The 22,844-nt window shown below is 42.9% G+C and overlaps 1 protein-coding gene across 1 annotated transcript in view; it reads right to left on the bottom strand.

The window, feature by feature from the left end:
- Window positions 1-11,721, bottom strand: part of LATS1 (large tumor suppressor kinase 1) — a 52,162-nt gene extending 40,441 nt beyond the window's left edge. The window contains exon 1 of the mRNA XM_016185337.2: window positions 11,584-11,721. The gene's annotated coding sequence lies outside the window, so the exon portion shown is untranslated. The remainder of the gene's footprint in view (window positions 1-11,583) is intronic.
- Between the last annotated feature and the right edge of the window lie 11,123 nt (window positions 11,722-22,844).

Raw genomic sequence — 22,844 nt, 5'->3', positions numbered from 1 at the left:
AGGGCAACAAAAAGGACTAAATAAATAATATTTTTTTAAAAAAATTTTTAATGAAGGGGAGTCGGGCGGTGGCGCAGCGGGTTAAGTGCACGTGGCGCAAATCGCCAGGACCTGCGTAAGGATCCCAGTTCGAGCCCCCGGCTCCCCACCTGCAGGTGAGTCGCTTCACAAGCGCTGAAGCAGATCTGCAGGTGTCTGTCTTTCTCTCCCCCTCTCTGTCTTCCCTTCCTCTCTCCATTTCTCTCTGTCCTATCCAACAACAACGACATTAATAACCACAACAATGTTAAACAACAAGGGTAACAAAAAGGAAAATAAAAAAAATTTAATAAAAGATACTTAAAAAAAATTTTTTAATGAAGAACCAAGTATTACAGTGGAGAAATATATGAATGGTCCAGCAGTGGATATAGCACTGGATACTCAAGCCATGAGGCCCTTAGTTCAATTCCTGGTAGAAACATGTTGCAAAGTGATGTCTGGTTCCTTCTCTCTCTCCTCCTATCTTCTCTCTCTCCTCCTATCTTTCTCATTAATAAATAAATAAAATCTTTAAAATGAAAAAAAAGTTTTAAAAAATTTGACAAAGATGCTGCCTATTATAATTTCCAAGACCAGAGGGGCCTACTTAACATGTAGTTCTCTGAAAATAATATGGAAAAAAGTAGGGGCCATGTGGTGGCACACCTGGTTAAGCACAAGGACAAAGGTTCAATCCCCTGGTCCCTGCCTGAAGGGGGAAAGCTTCACGAGTGGTGAAGCAATACTACAGATGTCTTTCTTCTTTCTCTCTCCCTATCATCCCCCTCCCCTCTCAATTTCTGTCTCTAGCTAGTAAGTAAGTAAGTAAATACATAAAGTACTTTAAAAAAAAATTTTTTTGTGAGTCGGGCTGTAGTGCAGCGGGTTAAGCGCAGGTGGCGCTAAGCACAAGGACCCGCATAAGGATCCTGGTTCAAGCCCTGGCTCCCCCACCTGCAGGGGTGTCGCTTCACAAGCGGTGAAACAGGTTTGCAGGTGTCTGTCTTTCTCTCCCTCTCTCTGTCTTCCCCCTCCCCTCTCCATTTCTCTCTGTCCTATCCAACAACAATGACAACAATAATAACTACAACAATAAAACAACAAGGGCAACAAAAGGGAATAAATAAATTAAAAAAAAATTTTTTTTAATCTTTAAAAAAAGAATCTTAGAACTGTATGTTAGTATCTATTGACTATTTGGGAAAGTATAAACAAGTCAAGAAAGAAGCAACTGTCTTGCAAGAAAAAGCAGAAATGAGCAAAAGAATTCAGAATTTTATTTTAAATATTTTTATATTTATTTTCCCTTTTGTTGCCCTTGTTGTTTTTTATTATTGTTATTGTAGTTATTGTTGTTGTTGTTATTGATGTCATTGTTAGATAGGATAGAGAGAAATGGAGAGAGGAGGGGACAGAGAAGGGGAGACAAAGGTAGAATCCTGCAGACATGTGGCCTGGGAGGTGGCGCAGTGAATAAAGTATTGGATTCTCAACCATGAGGTCCTAAGTTCGATCCCCAGCAGCACATGTACCAAAGTGATGTCTGGTTTTTTCTCTATCTTTCTCATGAGTAAAAAAATTCTTTAAAAAAAAAAACAAACCTGCAGACCTGCTTCACACCTGTGAAGCTACTCCCCTGCAGGTGGGGAGCTGGAGGCTCAAACCAGGATCCTTATACCTGTCCTTGCACTTCACAACATGTGCGCTTAACCCGCTGCACTACCACCTACTCCCAAGAATTCAGAATTTTAAAATCTTGCTTGGGGTGTGGCACAGCCGATAAAGTATTCAATGCAAGGATGATGTGCTCAATTTGATCCCCAGTATTGCAAGTGTCAGAGTAATGTTCTGGTTCTTAGTATACCTCTCCCTGTTCATAAATATTTTTTTTATTTCTTTATTGGGGGATTAATGTTTTACAATCGACAATAAATACAATAGTTCATACATGCATAACATTTCTGTTTTCCACATAATACAACCCTCACTAGGTCCTCTGTCATCCTTTTTGGATCTGTATTCTCCCCTCCACCACCACCCCAGAGTCTTTTACTTTGGTGCAATATGCCAATTCCAGTTCAAGTTCTACTTGTGTTTTCTCTTCTCATCTTGTTTTTCAGCTTCTGCCTGAGAGTGAGTTCATCCCATATTCATCCTTCTGTTTCTGACTTATTTCACTTAACATGATTTCTTCAAGCTCCATCCAATATGGGCTGAAAACGGTGAAGTTACCGTTTTTAATAGCTGAGTAGTATTCCACTGTGTGTATATACCACAACTTGCTCGACTTGTTGTTAGACACCTGGGTTGTTTCCAGGTTTTGGCTATTACAAATTGTGCTGCTAAGAACATAAGAACATACACACAGATCTTTTTGGATGGGTGTGTTGGGTTCCTTAGGATATATCTCCAGGAGAGGATTTGCAGAATCACAGGGTAGATCCATTACTAGCCTTCTGAGAGTTCTCCAGACTGTTCTCCAGAGGTTGGACCAATTAACATTCCCATCAGCAGTGTAGGAGGGTTCCTTTGACCCCACAACCTCTCCAGCATTTGCTGCTGTTACCTTTTCTGATGTATGACATTCTCACAGGAATGAAGTAGTAGACCATTGTTGTCTTTATTTGCATTTCTCTGACAATCAAAGACTTGGAGCATTTTTTCATGTGTTTCTCGGCCTTTTGGATCTCTTCTGTGGTGAATATTCTGTCCATGTCCTCTCCCATTTTTGGATGGGGTTATCTGTTTTCTTATTATTGAGTTTGACCAGCTCTTTATATATTTTGGCAAGTTCTTGTCTGCTGTATGGCATGTAAAGATCTTCTCCCATTCTGTGAGGGGTCTCTTGGTTTGGGTAGTGGTTTCTTTTGCTGTGCAGAAGCTTTTTAATTTGATGTAGTCCCATAGGTTTATACTTGCCTTAGTCTTCTTTGTAATTGGATTCATTTCATTGAAGATGTCTTTAAAACTTATGCGGAAAAGAGTACTGCCAATATTTTCCTCTAAGTACCTGATAGTTTCTGGTCTAACATCCAAGTCCTTGATCCACTTGAAATTTACTTTTGTATCTGGTGAAATATAGTGGTTCATTCTTCTGCATGTTTCAACCCAATTTTTCCAACACCATTTGTTGAAGAGACTCTGCTTTCCCCATTTAATAGTCTGGGCACCTTTGCCAAAAATTAGATGTCCATAGGTGTGGGGGCTTACTTCTGGGCTCTCAATTCTATTCCACTGGTCAGTGTGTCTATTCATGTTCCAGTACCAAGCAGTTTTAGTTACAATGGCCCTATAATATAATTTGAGATCTGGAAATGTGATGCCTCCAGTTCTGTTCTTTCTTCTCAAAGACAGTTTTGGCAATTCTAGGTCTTTTCTAGTTCCAGATAAACATTTGTAGCATTTGTTCTATTCTCCTAAAAAATGGCTCCTCCCTGTCCACGAGCCATATGTGTTTGCTCTCTCCACCGGTGGTTTCGTGGGTTCCTAAATCGTACTAGGCCTGCTTTGTTGCAGTCCCAGGTGGTCTCCTTTGGTATTCCTAGTTGACCCGGGATAGGAGAGGAGAGAAACACAGCTGCTCCATAAATAAATCTTTTACAGAATTTTATAGTTTTTCAGTATTGGAAATGCAACTTAATCTCAATCCATGCAGAAAGTGATGGGATTAAAGACCTTTAAACACAGATGCCCACTGGAATTTCTTAGCTGACTAAATAAAGTAACTCAGTGGCATAAATAAATAAATAAATCACAGTAAGGGTATAGCCTTCCCACAAACAGCTAAATGAGGGGGGGAGGGGTGGTTTATGAGTATTTGGATGAAGTGAATAATACATGAATTCTGGTTGTGGTTACTGGCATGTGAGATTGACTGAACCTATACATATCAGAGGCTTACCAACATTTAAGCAACAATTTTGTTAAAATCTGGGATTATACAAGGATGTGTACTTTCACCACTTCTTTTTTTTAATTAATTAATTTCCTTTTTGTTGCCCTTGATGTTTTTATTGTTGTTGTAGCTACTATTGTTGTTGTTATTGATGTTGTCATTGTTGGACAGGACAGAGAGAAATGGAGAAAGGAGGGGAAGACAGAGAGAAGGAGAGAGAGACAGAAACCTAAAGACCTGCTTCACCTCCTGTGAAGTGACTCTCCTGCAGGTAGGGAGCTGGGGGCTCGAACTATGATCCTCAGGCCGGTCCTTGCACTTTGCGCCAAGGGTGCTTAACCCACTGCACTACCACCTGACTCCCTTTTTCACCACTTGTATTTAACGTGGCCCTGGAAGTTCTTCCAGTACAATCAGTCAAGAAGAGACATCAATGAAATTCATATTGAAAAGGAAGAAGTTAAATCATTACTATTTAAAGGTGACATGATAATATACTCAGACAACCCTAAAGCTCCCCATCCCAAAACTGCTACAAACCATCAATAAAAATAGCAGGATACAAAAATCAATAAACAAAAATCTTTGGTGTATCTATATATAAAAGCTGAGTATGGGGAGTCAGGTGGTAGTGCAGCGGGTTAAGCACACGTGGTGCGAAGCATAAGGACCAGCATAAGGATCCTGGTTTGAGCCCCCGGCTTCCCATCTGCAGGAGTCCCTTCAGAAGCAGTGAAGTAGGTCTGCAGGTGTCTGTCTTTCTCTCTCCCTCTGTCTTCCCCTCCTCTCTCCATTTCTCTCTATCCTACCCAACAACGATGACATCAAACAACAAGGGCAACAAAAGGGTATAAATAAGTAAATATTTAAAAAAAAAAGCTGAGTATAAGGAAAGGGAAAAGGAAGGAGTGATCTCATTTACTATTTACTACTAGGAGTGATCTCATTTACTATTGAACTCAAAAAGATAAAATACCTTGGAGTAAATCTCACAAAGATGTAAACTGTAAGACATTGTTAGAAGAAATAAGAGTGTAGCTCAAGAAAATGAAAGAATAGCCCATGTTCATGGATTGAAAAAATAAATATGGGGCCAGGCGGTGGTGCACCTAGTTGAGCGCACATGTTACAGTGCGCAAGGACCCATGTTCAAACCCCCGTCCCCACACGCAGAGGGAAAGCTTCACAAGTGGTGAAGCAGGGCTGCAGCTGTCTCTATGTCTCTCTCCCTCTCTATCACCCTCTTCCCTCTCAGTTTCTGACTGTCTCTATCCAACAAATAAAAAAAAATAAAATAAAAGATTAAAAAAATAAAAAATACACAAGGGCCAGTGTAAGGATCCTGGTTCAAGACCCCAGTTCCCCACCTGAAGGGGAGTCGCTTCACAGGCAGTGAAGCAGGTCTGCAGGTTTCTACCTTTCTTTCACCCCCTCTGTCTTCTCATCCTCTCTCGATTTCTCTCTGTCCTATCCAACAACAACGACAACAATAACAATAATGATAACAACAATGATAAACAAGGGCAACAAAAGGGGAAATTAAAAAAAAGAAGAAGCAGCAGGAATAGATAGCATGATGGTTATACAGACTCTCAAGCCTGAGGCTACAAAGTCCCAGGTTCAATCCCCTGCACCATCATAAGCCAGAACTGAGCAGTGCTCTGGTTAAAAAAAATGCTGCAGGTATCTCTCTCTACCTCCCTCCCTCTCTCTCTCTCTCTATATATATATATATATCCCATTCCCTCTAAATTTCTCTTTGTCCTACCAAATTAAAAAAAGATTTAAAAACATGTTAACAGTTGAATCAATGTACTATCATTTATTTGGAATAAAAATAACAAAGAATATAAACACATATTTCATTTGAAAAAAAAACTTAAAGCACACAAATTCAAACCAATTGCCCCTTGACTACTCAAAACAAATTTTAATTTTATTATTTTGTTTTTATTTATTTTGCTTATTTTGGATAGAAGCAGAAAGAAATTGAGAAAGGGAGATAGAGGAGGAAGAAAAATACCCGCAGCACTGCTTAACCGATAGTGAAGCTTCACGCATGCAGGTGAAGTTCAGGGGTTGAACTTGGGTCCTTGTGCACTGTAATACATGCACTAGACTGGGTGCTCTACCACCAAGCCCCATTTTTTGTTTTTGTTTTTTTTACCACATCACTGCTCAGCTCTGGCTTATAGAGACTGAACTTAGAACATGGGAGCCTCAGGCTTAGAAGTCTTAACGCTAGCAGGGGTTGGGTGATAGCGCAGTGGGTTAAGCGGACGTGGCGCAAAGCGCCAAGGACCCACTGAAGAATCCTGGTTCGAGCCCGCAGCTCCCCACCTGCAGGGAAGTCACTTCACAGGAGGTGAAGCAGGTCTACAGGTGTCTGTCTTTCTCTCCTCCTGTCTTCCCCTCCTCTCTCCATTTCTCTCTGTCCTATTCAGTCATAATAATAATAACCACAGCAATGGTAGAACAACCAGGATAACAAAAAGGGAAAAAAATGACCTCCACGATTTGTGGTGCAGTCACTGAGCCCTGGCAATAACCCTGGAAGCAAAAGAGAGGAAAAAAAAAAAAAAAAGAAGTCTTATGCTAACTCCCCAGCCCAACTATTCAAAACTTTAAACTCTTGAGTTTGCACATTCTACTAGTGGGAAAGATTTACATCTTTCAAAGAGGGAAAATGCCCGACCCTCAACCTCACACTTCATGTGTGACCAACAAGATTTGGAAAAAAACACTCAGGAGCTTCGCAGAGAACAAGGGATGAAGGTGTCCCTTCCTCCCAGATAACAGAATCAAGGTCCAACCAAAAACCCTGTCCTACTTGCAGGGGTAGTTACTAGAAAGCCAAGTTACGTCTAGAAGATTTCAAAATTTTCTGTCGATAAGTGACTGCAGCAATCACCCTCTCTCCTCCACTAGTAGCAGTACTTACAATTTTCCACCTCTGCTCCTCCTCCTCATTATTAGTACTCTTATTATTACTATCTATTTAGTAACAAGACAAAACCAGAACACTCCTCTGGGATATGCAATGCCTATGAGAAAATGCAGGACCTCTAGCTTCAAGCGTCAGCACTCGGCCAACTGGACTGCAATTAAACCCTTTCTTTTTCAACCATTCTGAGTTTGGAGAGCAAGGGGAACAGCGAACAGAGAGAGAGAGTGCTCAGTCACTAAACCAAGAAGAGTCATAACTTAGACCTGATGGAGAGATGACTGGCCATATGGACCACAGGACCTGAGTGTCTGGTTACTGCTGCTTGAAGGACTGATGTCAGCAAAGCAACATGGTTCTATGAACTTCTGTCCATGATGATAAGCAGTGCTTTCTTATTTTAAAATGAATGTCTTTCCACATTCTAATATTTATTATTATTATTATTATTAGATAGAGGCAAAGAGGCAGAGGAGAAGGGAAACAGATCACAGCAGCGAAGCTTCCTTCAAAGCAGGGGAGGCCAGGCCCGTGCCTATACTTAGCACATTGTTATCCAAGTGAGCTATTCCACTGACTCTCTAACGTTTATTCCTAAAACTTGAGTAATCTTAAAAGCAGTATTAAAACAAACTAGCCAGCTTTGTCCAAAGCAGAGAAGTTCTAGAATAGCAGACAATGCATATAACTCACTTGACCATAAACTAAAGGCAAAATTTCCCGTCCCTTCAACTGCATTGTTTCCACTGGCAGCACCATACCTCGTTATATCCAGACCCTTGATTAGTAGTCAGACTGTCTTTAAAGATGCCATTATGGGGGAGGGCGGGGAGGCATGGTGGCACACCTGGTTAGGTGCACACATTACAGTGGGCTCAACCCCCTGGCCCCCACTTGTAGGGGGAATGCTTCATGAATGGTTAAGCATGGCTACAGGTGTCTGACTCTTTCCCCTTGTTTTTTATTGATTGATTGCCTCCAGAGTTAATGCTGGAGCTTGGTGCCTGCACTATGAATCCACTGCTTCTGGAGGCCACTTTTCCCCTTTTGTTGCCTTTGTTGTTTAGTCTCTTTCCCTTTTAAAAATTTTTTTCAATATTTATTTATTATTTATTCCCTTTTGTTGCCCTTGTTTATTGTTGTAGTTATGATTGATGTCGTTGTTGTTGGATAGGACAGAAAGAAATGGAGAGAGGAGGGGAAGACAGAGATGGGGAGAGAAAGAAAGACACCTGCAAACCTGCTTCACCGCCTGTGAAGCGACTTGACTCCCCTGCAGGTGGGGAGCCCGGGGGCTCGAACCAGGCTCCTTATGCCAGTCCTTGTGCTTTGCGCCTTGGCCACCTGCACTTAACTCTCTTTCCCTTTCTATCTCCCCTTCCCTTCTCAATTTCTTTCTGTCTCTGTTAAATAAATATTCCATTATGGTACAATATGCTCTGAAATTGTCACCAAATTTAGGCAAGATCACAGAATTTGCAAAGGTGATACTCTTATGAAATACAAGCACTCAAGCATGAAACATCTGTCAAAGTCTTTGACGTTAACTTTAGGAGATGCTGTTTAATTTCTAACAATAACTAAATTAAAGGAGAAAGAAAACCCTAAAGGCTTAAAGACAGAAAGACAAGAAGCCCGGCATTTTCTACACGCTTCAAAATTATACACTCAACTATAAAGAGGTTCCAGAGAGTTAGCTAACATTATGGAAGGCAGCAAGTCACCATGACGTTATGATGTCTTAACTACCACAGTCCAAATAATTCAGAAGAATCCTAGATAGTGAATATGAATAAGGCTCAGACTCAAACGTACTGTGACTGGGGGGAAAAGGTATATAACTAAATAGATAAATAAATGCTATTGAATGGGAGCTGGGCAGTAGCACAGCGGGTTGAGCACACATGGCACAAAGCGCAGAGGTCGACGTAAGGATCCCAGTTCGAGCCCCCAGCTCCCCACCTGTAGGGGGGTCGCTTCTCAGGAGGTGAAGCAGGTCTGCAGGTGTCTATCTTTCTCTCCTTCTCTGTCTTCCCCTCCTCTTGATTTCTCTCTGTCCTATCCAACAACAGCAGCTGTGACAACAATAACAACTACAACAAGCACAACAACAAAAAATAGGGAAAGTAGCCTCCAGGAGCAGTGGATTCATTGTGCAGGCACAGTGCCCCAGAGATAACCCTGGAGGCCAAAAAAAAAAAAAAAAAAAGATTAAATAAATAAATAAATGCTATTGAAGGATAATAAAAACTATCTTTTTTCCCCTGAAAAAAAAGTCGCTAAGCAAATGACTTATTTTAAACTTAGCAGTGCCCTAAAATTAAAAAAAAAACATGACAATTTGGGGCTGGGTGGTGGCACGCCTGGTTCAGTGCACATGTTACAATGCAGGGACCCAGGCTCAAGCCCCTGGTCCCCACCTGCAGGGGGAAAGCTTCATGAGTGCTGAAGCAGGGCTGCAGGGGTCTCTCTGTCTCTCTCCCTATCTGTCTCTCCCCTCTCGGTTTCTGTCTCTATAAATAAATAACTTTAAAAATATGACAATTCAACCTCATCTTTAAAATTTTTTTGAAATTTTATTTATTACATATGAGTGAGAGAGTTCCACATGAGGCAGGGATAAGGGCACAGAAAGAGAAGTCAAAGCACCACTCTGGTAAATGCAGTGCCAAGGGATCAAACTGGGAACCTCAGGTATGAAAGTCTGAAGCTCAGCCAGGGGGTGGACTTCATATATCTTGAACCTCCCAAGGGCAGCAGCCATCATGATCGTATCATCCTTTGAATGAACATTTAAATCAGTTAAACTAGAGACAAAACCTCCATTTCTTTAAAAGTTCAGACCTCTGTCAATGTGCAAATTCCAGTAAATAAAAATAAATAAATAAATAAAAACTGCCCATATCTTGTCCAACTGAGAAAGATAAAGAAAAAAAAAAAAAAAAGGCACAACTACCTAAGAATTCAAAGTGCTATCCTGAACTGAATTAGGTTTCAATATAAAAACAGGGCCAGTCGGTCGTAACGCCTTGACTAAATCATCTACAAGAAACTACAGCCGTAATGTGTATTATCTCTTAGTTGTTTACCAGTGCTATCCAAGAATCTCTGCAGGCTGGTGACTTTTTCTTCAATTCACTACCTAAGAATTAGCTGATCAAAAGGGAAAAATCACTGCTATGTTTTATCTTCATGCTGAAAAATGATCACCATTGCCAACCGAAAAAAAAAAAAATCTTCAGTGACTAATATTTGTGGTCTACAGAAATCCCTCACTAATCTAAATGTAACACCTCGAATGAAAACCAACCAAAGTTGAAACTATTCCAAGGCTACATAGGCTTCTGAAGAATAACATTTAATAATGAAAACAAACGCAAAAGCAACATATAGGATGAAATCCAGGATACCACACCAAAAAATGTAGTCCAAATTCTTGCTTTTGAAAAGTGGTAAGGCATAGCCCATCAATATTCAGGCACAGAAAAGAATGTGCCTTCCCCAGCATGTGCCATGATCTAGTTTCTTGCAGTCAGCAGCCATTCAGAAGAACACAATGCTACTTCTTTTACTGTTAATCAGTCAAATTCCTCCAGTGCCTCAGGGACTTGACCAGTCCCATTTTCCCTGTCAACTTGTTAAAAGGGAAACAATCACAGATACATAACTATCTTAGCGGAGAACAATCATTTCAATGATAACGTCCTACCTTTTCTTCCTCCTGGAGAAAATTTGATTTAAAAATCTTTGAACTTCCAGAAATAATCCATAAAAGCACAGCAAGTTTAAAGATTCTGAGCATGCAAATTCATTTCCCAAACCAGGGTGGTTTAGTATTTTTTTGTGCGTGAGGTTATAATAATTTCTCACTACGCTTACGAAGCACTTACTTATTATACACGCTATACACACACAGACACACACACACGTTAAAGACGTTAAAGTCACATTAACGAAATGGTCAACAAACATTAAAACTATCCTAGAAAATAACTTGGCAATTGGAGAAGCCAGAGAACGGGGTCAGCAAATCAAGTCACTTGAGTCATTCTTGGATCCACAAGTTCTTTTGGAAGCTATAATAAACAACGTTCCCCTGACCTGTTTGTTTGGGTTTTTTTTTTTTTTTTTTTTTTTTTTTTTTTTTGCATTTATATGTACACATTCCAACTCTAGAAAGATTCCTCCATCACTCCCATTCCTTGCAACCACGAATTATCCGGGACTGGAAACAGAACACTCCCAAGACGTCAAGGTGGATCTATAACGGGGAGACCAGACCCTCTGGCATGCAAAGAACAGTCGCCCTTTCACCGCAACTTTCCTGCAGAAGCGCCTTTCACTTTCCTCCCTTTCTAGGCACCGCTGGCCCGTGAGCGCAGGGGCGAGGGCGGAGGTGGGAAACAAACAGTCGGCGCAAAGGCTCCGCCGCGCCTCACCTGCCCGTCCGAGGCCGCGAGGCCTGCGCCCCCCCCCCCCGCCCCGGTCCCGGGCGCGGCCGGCCCTCGCCTCCTCGGGGCAGGGCTCCGCCTGGGTCCCCAGCAACCCGCCGAGCCAGGCCCGCACCGAGCCGGATCGGCCCGCCGGCCCGCAGCGGCCCCTGGACCCCCTCCAGCCCAGCGGCGATGGGCGTGGGCCCCGGCGGCCACCGCCCCGCCACCTCGGGCTCCCGAGGAGAAAGTGCGCCCCACCCGCTACGGCAGCCGCTGACCTACCGACCTACCGGCTCCTGGACAGCGGCCACCGGCCGAGGGCTGCGCCGAGGCGGCCGGCGCCAGTCCCGGGGACTCCCAACCCCCTGGGGGTGCAGGGCGGGGAGACAGGCCCAGGGGCTGCCGCAGGCCAGCGCGGCCCGTCACCGGGGGTCGCGGGGACCTGGCTCTCCCCTTTAGCACCAGGCCGCCGCCGCCGCCGCCATCTTGCCTTCCACTCGGTGTCGCCGCCGCCGCAGTCCGCCGCAGGTTTCCCGGATGTGGGCATTTCCCGGCGTCGCTTGCGCGGGAGCCGAGGACTGGGGGCTTCTGCCCGCCTGGCCGCCGGGAGCGAGCGCGCCTCCAGCGGCCTCCCGCTCTCCGCCGGCTGCGGCTCCTCTCCCCGCGGGCGGCCGGGCGGCCGGGCGGCCGGGCGGCGTCGTGTCGCCCCCGCCTGGCGCTGTCCAGGTGCCTCGCCCGGGTGCGTGGAGCCGGCTTCCTCGCTCCCCGGCCAACGCTCTTGAGCTCTTCCTGCGGGCGCCTGTGGAATCAAAACCATTCTCAGAAAGCAACAGCAAAAAAGAAAGAAAGAAAGCAACAGAATCAAAGAAATAGAAGAGGGAGGAAGGAAGGAAAGAAAAAGAAAGAAAGAAAGAAAGAAAGAAAGAAAGAAAGAAAGAAAGAAAGAAAGAAAAGAAGAAAAAGGAAAGAAAGAAAGGAGTTGCTTCCATGTGGACATCTGGGTTTCGGGAATTTTCTAATGACTTTGAAATAAATTGATCTTGTTTAGCGCCGCTTTTCCCAAGTCAATCTGGGAGTCTCAGTGTGTTCTGTATCAACCAGATAGTAGATTCTCAAATCTCTTTATTTGTTTGTTTTAAAGACACAGAGACAAGTCAGAGCACTGTTTGGCTCTAGCTTATTATGGTGGTGCTGGGGATTGAACCTGGGATTGCAGAACCTCAGGAATGAAAGTTTTTTTGAGTAACCATTATGCTATCTTCTCAGCTCTCTTATTTATTTATTGACACGAGAGAAGACTCTCCTACATTGCTTGTGGAAATGGAAATTGATCTAGTCCCTGTGCGAACGCTAGAATTGGACCTGCCCAGCAGTTCCTGTCCCTGGGATATATCCAAAAGAAAGAAAGGCACCTATCAGAAGAGACTCGTGCATCTCTTGTTCATAGCAGCATAATTTGTAATAGCCAAAACCTGGAAGCAATCTAGGTGTCTTAACAACGGATGAGTGGCTGAGAAAGCTGTGATATATATATATATATATATATATATATATATATATATATATATATATATATATGAATATTACTCAGCTGTTAAGAATGACGAATTCAGGGGCTGAGTGGTGGCACACCTGGTTGAGCGTGCATGTTACAATGCACAAGGTGCAAATCCCCCAGTCCCCACCTGCAGGGGGGAAAGCTTCACTACTTCACTAGTAGTAAAGCAGTGCTGCAGGTGTCTTTCTGTCTCTCTCCCTCTCTTTCCTCTCAATTTCTGACTGTCTCCATCCAATAAATAAATAAAGATAATGAAGGGGAAAGGAGAATGATGAATTCATTTTATTCACCTCATCTTGGATGGAGCTTAAAGGAGTCATATTAAGTGAGATAAGCCAGAAAGAGAAATATGAATATAGGATGACCTCACTCATGGACAGAAGTTGAGAAATAAGAGCAGAAAGGGGAAATACAAAGTAGACCTTGGAATGGGTTTGGTGTATTGCACCAAAGTAAAGGACTGGGCGGGGGGCATTCAAGTCTTGTTGCAGGATGGTGGAGGAGGAACTAGGCTGGGGGTGAGAATGTTTTGCAGAGAACTGAGAAATTGTACACATGTAGCAACAACTGTATCTACTGTAATCTATTCTCACAATAAAAAAATTAACAAATTGGGAGTCCAGCGGTAACTCAGCGAGTTAAGCGCAGGTGGCGCAAAGCACAAGGACCAGCGTAAGGATCCCGGTTTGAGCCCCCGGCTCCCCACCTGCAGGGGAGTCACTTCACAGGCGGTGAAGCAGGTTTGCAGGTGTCTATCTTTCTCTCCTGCTCTCTGTCTTCCCCTCCTCTCTCCATTTCTCTCTGTCCTATCCAACAACGACAACATCAACAGTAACAACTACAACAATAAAACAAGGGCAACAAAAAAGGGAATAAATATTTTTTTAAAAATTAACAAATTTAAAAAACTCACATACACAAAGAAAAGCTGTGGCGTAAGTCCACAATGGGGTGTAGCTGTTAAGAAATGACAGAAATTATTTCCTTTGCTTTATCTTGAACAGAATTTGAAGGTATCAAGTTGAGTGAGGTAAGCCAGAAAGAGAAGGATAAATACTGAATGGTCTCATTCATAGGTGGAATTTAAGAATCAAGGACATTTGGTGGTGGATGTAATGTGGAAACTATACACTGTAATCTTACAATTTTGTAACCCATTATTAATGACAAATATATATTTTTTAAAAAACCAAGGACACTAAGGGGGAAAAAATAAGGTGAAACTTGGACTGGATATATTGTATTCCATCATAGCAAAGGACTCTGGGAAAGGAGAGGTAGGGGTGGAATGGAAGAGCTCTGGAGTCATGGTGTATGGTGGTGGAAAAGGACCTCGGATGGGGAGAGAGTGTCTTATAGACACTCAGCATTGGGAGGTGATAGATTGCACTGTAAGCCATCAACCTCCTCCTCCACATAAAATAGAAAGAGGGAGAGGGAAAGAGAGAGAACTAGAGCATCACTTTGGCACATAGGATGCCAGAGGTCAAACTCCAGACCTCCCTAGCTGTGACGATAGAATGTGAGCTCAGACCTACAGGGATGCACCAGTTACACAGGCTCCTGTGCTGACTATGGGCTCCAGATCAAATCCATGGGGTTTACAGTCAACAATATTTATACACTTTTCCCATATTTGGGAGCTATTCTCTTCCCTGATCCAGCTTTCTAGTCCTTTTTCCAACTATGACACCACCTTCCCCAGACAATAACCTGGGTCCACCTGCATGTTAGCTGTCAGGTTCAGGTAAAAACTAGTAAAGTCATGGACCCCTTGGAATATACCTAAAATAGACCTACTAGCTTTTTCCAAAATGGAGACCCCCCAAATTTTCATCTGTAATATTCTTACCTTGAGGATCATGATTAGTCAACAATTTGTTCTGCTTTATATCTTAACTCTTTTTTTCAGCCACCAGGTTCTAGATGATGCCAACCTGATTTCCCTGGGCAGACGACCCCACTGGTGTGTCCTGGAACCCTGCCGCCCCAGAGCCCTGCCCCACTAGGGAAAGAGAGAGACAGGCTAGGAGTGTGGATCAACCTGCCAACGCCCATGTTCAATGGGAAAGCAATTACAGAAGCCAAAACTTCCACTTTCTACACCCCATAACAATCCTGGGTTCATATTCCCAGAGGGAAAAAGACTAGGAAAGCTACCAGGGATGGGATGGGATACAGAGTTCTAGTGGTGGGAATTGTGTGGAAATGTACCCCTCTTATCCTATGGTCTTCTCAATATTTCTTCTTCTTTTTTTTTTAACAATGGAGACTAGTGCACTTTTTAAAAAAAATAATCTTTTAATTTATTCATGAGAAAGATAGGAATGAGAGAAAGAATCAGACATCATTCTGGTACATGTGTTGCCAGGGATTGAACTCAAGACCTCATGGTTGAGAATTCAATGCTTTATCCACTGTGCCACGTCCCAGTCCACATATATTTCCATTTTATAAATAAAATTTAAAAAATAATGTCAAAAACATTAATAGGATAAAAACCCTCAAGACCTCTATCCACTGTGCCACTGAACCAAAGTATTAATAGTTTAGAGTGTGATCTAACAACCAAATGAGTAGAAGTCATTTCTCTCTGCAGGTGGGGACTGGGGGCTCGAACCTGGGTCCTTGTGCATTGTACCATGTGCACTCAACCAGGTACACCACCACCTGGATCCTTGGTTGCAGTTATTTATTTATTTATTTATTTATTTATTTATTTATTTATTTATTTTGGATAGAGACAAAAATGGAGAGGGAGAGAGGAAGGAAAGACACTTAAGATTTCATGGTTTCTGCCCCACACCTATGGACATCTAATCTTTGACAAAGGGGCCCAGACTATTACATGGGGAAAGCAGAGTCTCTTCAACAAATGGTGTTGGAAACAATGGGTTGAAACATGCAGAAGAATGAAGCTGAATCACTGTATTTCACCAAATACAAAAGTAAATTCCAAGTGGATCAAGGACTTGGATGTTAGACCAGAAACTATCAGATACTTAGAGGAAAATATTGGAAGAACTTTTTTCCGCATAAATTTTAAAGACATTTTCAATGAAACGAATCCAATTACAAGGAAGACTAAGGCAAGTATAAACCTATGGGACTACATCAAATTAAAAAGCTTCTGCACAGCAAAAGAAACCACTACCCAAATCAAGAGACCCCTCACAGAATGGGAGAAGATCTTTACATGCCATACATCAGATAAGAGTTTAATAACCAACATATATAAAGAGCTTACCAGACTCAACAACAAGACAAAAAATAACCCCATCCAAAAATAGGGGGGAGGAATTGGACAGAATATTCACCACAGAAGAGATCCAAAAGGCCGAGAAACACATGAAAAAATGCTCCAAGTCTCTGATTGTCAGAGAAATGCAAATCAAGACAACAATGAGATATCACTTCACTCCTGTGAGAATGTCACACATCAGAAAAGGTAACAGCAGCAAATGCTGGAGAGGGTGTGGGGTCAAAGGAACCCTCCTGCACTGCTGGTGGGAATGTCAATTGGTCCAACCTCTGTGGAGAACAGTCTGGAGAACTCTCAGAAGGCTAGAAATGGACCTACCCTATGACCCTGCAATTCCCCTCCTGGGGATATATCCTAAGGAACCCAACACATCGATCCAAAAAGATCTGTGTACACATATGTTCTTGGCAGCACAATTTGTAATAGCCAAAACCTGGAAGCAACCCAGGTGTCCAACAACAGATGAGTGGCTGAGCAAGTTGTGGTATATATACACAATGGAATACTACTCAGCTGTAAAAAATGGTGACTTCGCCGTTTTCAGCCGATCTTGGATGGACCTTGAAAAAATCATGTTGAGTGAAATAAGTCAGAAACAGAAGGATGAATATGGGATGATCTCACTCTCAGGCCGAAGTTGAAAAACAAGATTAGAAAAGAAAACACAAGTCGAACCTGAAATGGAATTGGAGTATTACACCAAAGTAAAAGACTCTGGGGTGGGTGGGTGGGTGGGGAGAATACAGGTCCATGAAAAATGATGAATGAAATAGTGGGGGTTGTATTGCTAAATGGGAATCTGGGGAATGTTATGCATGTTAAAAAAAAAAAAAAAAAAGAAGTAGAAACGCAAAGCAGAAATTGACTGAGTTTGGAGTATGGCACCAAAGTAAGAAAGCAGAAGTATACTAGAGTTTGCAGTGAGTACCTCCCTAATACTTTCTCTCCACTTTTCCAAGCTTTGGGTCCATGATTGCTCAACAATTTGTTTGGCTTTGTATGTTAACTCTCTTTTCAGTCACCAGGTTCCAGGTGTCATCAGGAAGCCGGCCAGACTTCCCTGGATTGAAGACACCACCAATGTGTCCTGGAGCTCAGCTTCCCCAGAGACCCATCCTACTAGGGAAAGAGAGAGGCAGACTGGGAGTATGGACCGACCAGTCAACGCCCATGTTCAGCGAGGAAGCAATTACAGAAGCCAGACCTTCTACCTTCTGCAACCCTCAATGACCCTGGGTCCATGCTCCCAGAGGGATGGAGAATGGGAAAGCTATCGGGGGAGGGGGTGGGATATGGAGATTGGGTGGTGGGAATTGTGTGGAGTTGTACCCCTCCTACCCTATGGTTTTGTTAATTAATCCTTTCTTAAATAAAAAAAAAAAAAAAAAAAAAAAAAGATTTCATGGTTTCTGGGAGTCCGGGCGGTAGCACAGCAGCTTAAGCACACGTGGTGCAAAGCAGCAAGGACCAGCATAAGGATCTCAGTTCGAGCCCCTGGCTCCCCACCTGCAGGGGAATCGCTTCACAGGCAGTGAAGCAGGTCTGCAGGTGTCTATTTTTCTCTCTCCCGCTCTATCTTCCCCTCCTCTCTGCATTTCTCTCTGTCTTAACAACGATGACATCAATAACAATAGTAACTACAACAATGAAAAACAACAAGAGCAACAAAAAAGGGAAAATAAATTAAAAAAAAAAAAGATTTCATGGTTTCTAATCCAAAACTGTAGTCACTGTACAACCTCCCAGGTCTCAAGGTTTATTTATTTATTTTTATTTATTTACTTTATCAGAATGCTGCTCAGCTGTGGCTTATGGTGGTAGTGGTGCTGGGGACTTGGGACTTGAGAGTCTCAGGCATGAAAGTCTTTCTGCTTAACTGTTAGGCTATCTCCTCCTCTCCTTCAAGATTTATTTATTTAATGAGAGACCAGAGCACAGTTCTGACTGGATGGAGGTCAGGGCCTCACGCTTGCAGTTCTGAGCGCTAGTGGCCTAGCTACCTCCCTCATCACAATGCCAAATCTTCTGTAGCACAAATGTTTCCTCATAATAGGCTTGTGAACAAAATAAATGGGACAGAATGTCAATAAATTAGATTGGTTTATAAATATTTAAAGAACTGTAGCCAAATACCAGTGATTAGTGTCACTGACAAATCAGAGGATTCAAGGGGTGAGCTTAAGCACTTCAGTTCATGTAAACTATCTCCTAACCAGTGAAACCAAAGTACTCAAAGCATGCTGGGCAACCTTGCAAATTAGTTTCTAAAGAAAAGGGCCCTGAGGGAGTCGGGCTGTAGCGCAGCGGGTTAAGCGCAGGTGGCGCAAAGCACAAGGACCGGCTTAAGGATCCCGGTTCGAACCCCGGCTCCCCACCTGCAGGGGAGTCGCTTCACAGGCGGTGAAGCAGGTCTGCAGGTGTCTAGCTTTCTCTCCTCCTCTCTGTCCTCCCCTCCTCTCTCCATTTCTCTCTGTCCTATACAACAACAATAATAACTACAACAATAAAACAACAAGGGCAACAAAAGGGAATAAATAAATAAAATAAATATTAAAAAAAAAAAAAAAGAAAGAAAAGGGCCCTGGAGCCAGGCAGTGGCTCAGTGAATTAAGCGCACATGATTGGAAGAACAAGGATCAGCGCAAGGATCCTGTTTCCAGACCCCGGCTTCCCACCTGCAGGGGGGTCACTTCACAAGTGGTGAAGCAGGTATGCAGATATCTTTCTCCCCCTCTCTTGATTTCTCTTTGTCTTATCCAATAATAACAAGGGTAACAAAAATGGGGAAAAAATGGCCTCCAGGAGCAGTGGATTCATGGTGCAAGCACTGAGCCCCAGCAATAACCCTGGAGGCAAAAAAAAAAAAAAAGAAGAAGAAAAGAAAAGGGCCAATGCTTTATCCACTGAGCCTCCTCCTGGGCAACAAGATTGGTAATATTCTTAGCAAGACAGTTCCCACCAGAAAAAATGTTCATTTTGAAAATCACACTTTATTTCTTTTTTTTTTTCTTTTAAAAGAAAGTCACACTTTAAAGATGAGCTTTGGCACATGGGATTTTTATTTTTAGAGGCAGAGAGGCAAGAGTGAGAGTGAAAGAGACCGCAGCATCAATGCTTCCATCAACGGAGGCGGCTGAGCTCAAACCTAAGTTGCATACATATATAAGCACCACGCCACCCAAGTATGCTTTGATTATTCCTACTCTGTTTCAGTGTTATGATGAACCCGGTACTGCATTAAACACTGTTAAGCTGGCGAAATAGTTCAGCTGGATAATGCACTGCTTTGCCTTGTGTACCACCTAGTTTGAGCCTTACCACCATCATAATGAAGGAAGCTTTGGTGTTGTAGGGTTTTTTAAAATATATATTTATTTATTTTCCGTTTTTGTTGCCCTTATTGTTTTTTCATTGTTGTTGTAGTTATTGTTGTTGTTGATGTCGTTGTTAGACAGGACAGAGAGAAATGGAGAGAGGAGGGGAAGACAGAGAAGGGGAGAGAAAGATAAGACACCTGCAGACCTGCTTCACCGCCTGTGAAGTGACTCCCCTGCAGGTGGGGAGCTGGGGGCTCCAACTGAGATCCTTACACTGGTCCTTGCACTTTGCACCACCTGCGCTTAATCTGCTGCCCTACAAGCCCGATTCCCTGTGTTGTGGTTTTTCTTTTCTTTCTTTTTTTTTTGCCTCCAGGGTTATTGCTGGGGCTCCATATGAATCCACTGCTCCTGGAGGCTATTTTTCCCATTTTGTTGCCCTTGTTGTTGTGCTTGTTATAGTTGTTATTGTTGTCATAGTTGCTGTTGTTGTTGGATAGGAGAGAAATGGAGAGAGGAGGGGAAGACAGAGAAGAGGAGAGAAATATAAGCATCTGTAGACCTGCTTCACCGCTTGCAAAGCGATCTCCCGCAGGTGGCTCGAACTGGGATCCTTACGCGGGCCCTTGCCCTTTCCGCCATGAGCACTTAACCCGCTGCGCTACTGCCCAACTCCCTGTGTTGTGGTTTTTTACACTCTCTAGGTCTAGACTGATAGGGTTTACAGTTAACAATATTTATATACTTTCCTCATATTTGGGAGCTACTCTCTGCCCTTGTTTTTTTATTGTTGTAGTTATTGTTGTCACTGTTGGATAGGACAGAGAGAAATGGAGAGAGGAGGGGAAGACAGAGAGGAAAAAAAGACAAGACACCTGCAGACCTGCTTCACTGCTTGTGAAGCGACTCCCCTGCAGGTGGGGAGCCAGGGGCTCGAACCGGGATCGCCAGTCCTTGTGCTTTGCGCCACCTGCGTTTAACCCACTGCACTACTGCCCAACTCCCTATCCTACAATCTTATCAACCGTTATTAAATCACTAATAAAAAATTAAAATATATTTATTTTGGTTAGACAGAGAAGTTGAGTGGGAAGGGAGAGATAGAGGGGCCACACCTGCAGCACTGCTTCACCACCCAGGAAGCTTCCCCTCTGCAGGTGGGGACTAGGGGGTTGAAATTGAGTCCTTGAACATTGTAACCTGTGTGCTTAACCAGGTGCATCCCCTCAACAGGCCCTCAAAACAGTTTTAATAGCATACTAAAACTGGGCCCTGTCCTTGAGCTTTCAGTCCAGTAGAGGGAGACAGGCAACTTAACACTGGGTGGTGAAGTTCAACAGAATCTCTGCTCGGTGGGCGTTTGAAGTGAATACAAGATCATCAGATCAGAAGCCAAGGAAGACTTTCTTGAAAAAATGACACGGGCTGCGTGGTGGTACACCTGATTAAGTGCACATAGTACTAAGCGCAAGCACCCCCCCCCAATTCCCCACTTGCAGGGGGAGACAATTCATAAGCAGGACTGCAGGTGTCTTTCTCTGCCTCTCTATCTTCCCCTCCCAATTTCTCTGTCTCTATTTTTAAAAAAATGGCAAAAAGTGGCCTGGCCAACAGGAGCAGTGGATTCATAGTGCTGGCACCAAATCCCAGCAATAACCCTGGGCGGGGGGAGAAGAACACATAAGTGGTCTGGGAGGTGGCGCAGTGGATAAAGCATTGGACTCTCAAGCGTGAGGTACTGAGTTCAGTCCTAGGCAGCACATGTACCAGAGTGATGTCTGCTTCTTTCTCTCAGCCTATCTTTATAGGGTGAGAGAGAAAGAACCAGACATCGCTCTGGTACATGTGCTGCCAGGGATTGAACTTGGGACCTCATGGTTGAGAATCCAGTGCTTTATCTACTGAGCCACCATGGTGACCACTAAATTCTTTTTTCACTCTATTTTTTATTTTACTTTTTCCCTTTTTGTTTCCCATGTTTATCGTCACCATTGTTATTATCGTTGTTGTTACTGCTGTCATTCTTGTTGGATAGGAGAGACATGGAGAGGGGAAAACACCTGCAGACCTGCTTCAACGCCTGTGAATCGACCCCCCTGTAGGTGGGGAGCTAAATAAATTCTTTAAAAAAATCACATAAAAAACCTAGAAGGGATTGGAAAAGTTTACCCTAGAGAAGCTACAATAGTTTTGAATGTGATGAGAAGAATCAGAATTCTTTGAAGCTGAGGAAAGACAAATGAAGCAAACTTCAGTTCAGTACTTGACAATTCCTTTATTAAGTGAAATCATAAAGCACCCAACATAACGCAAATTCGATAAATAGAATGGAGACATGCTATTTCTCATCGGATGTTCACATGATCATTCCATTAACTCACAATAACATGACTGTGCCTTTTCATTTATTTATTTTTTACACAGCTATTTTGGACCCCACTCACATTAAAACCCTGCCATGGTGCTGTAACACTTAAGAGATCCAAATGAGCAGAGGATGCATTGGAAAAAGGGAACGTTTTTTTTTTTAAAGATTTTTATTTATTTATTAGGAAGATTGGAGGAGAGAAAGAACCAGACATCACTCTGGTACATGTGCGGCTGGGGATTGAACTCAGGACCTCATGCTTGAGAGTCCAGTGCTTTATACATTGCGCCACCTCCCAGATGACAAAAAAGGGAAAGTTTATCACAGTATTATTTTCTTTCTTAATTAGAGCACTACTCAGCTCTGGCTTATGGTAGTGGTGCCAATGATAGAACCTGGGGCCTTTGGTGCTTCAGGCCTAAGAGTGTTGTGCTACTGATGTGCCATCTCCCCAACACTATCACAGTGTATTTTCAAATAGAGGTTGGATGATAATTTGTTGGCAAAACTGTAAAGGCGAAGACCTAACGTAGGGTGAAGATGCTCTCCACCTTCCACCTCTGAGATTGCGCAGCCCTCAAAAGAAGCTATTGGATAGCTTCAGAAATTAAGGCAGTGAGAGAGTCCTAAGGTTTTATTTATATTACACACAAAGCTTTTACTTATTAAGTGTGGTGCAGAGCTCATCAATTGGCATGAAATGTAACACGTTTCAAAGGTATTTTCTTCTAAGCATGATTACAGTGAACTTAAATCAGTGCAGAGCTTCAAACTTTAAACTTGCCCAAGACAATATTCTTTCTTTTGTTTTTTTTTTAACCAGAGCACTGTTCAGCTCTGGCTTATGGTGGTGCGGGGGATTGAACCTGGGACTTTGGAGCCTCAGGCATGAGAGTCTCTTTGCATAACCATTATGCTATCTACCCACCACCCCCAAGATAGTATTCTAAGGCTTGCTACTTCTTTTTTTTTTATACTTATTTATTCCTTTTGTTGCCCTTGTTGTTTTATTGTTGTTATTATTGATGTCATCATTGTTGAATAGG

The sequence above is a fragment of the Erinaceus europaeus genome, chromosome 13 (assembly GCF_950295315.1).
Source record: "Erinaceus europaeus chromosome 13, mEriEur2.1, whole genome shotgun sequence".
Taxonomy (NCBI): domain Eukaryota; kingdom Metazoa; phylum Chordata; class Mammalia; order Eulipotyphla; family Erinaceidae; genus Erinaceus; species Erinaceus europaeus.
This window is presented reverse-complemented; position numbering and strand designations above follow the sequence as displayed.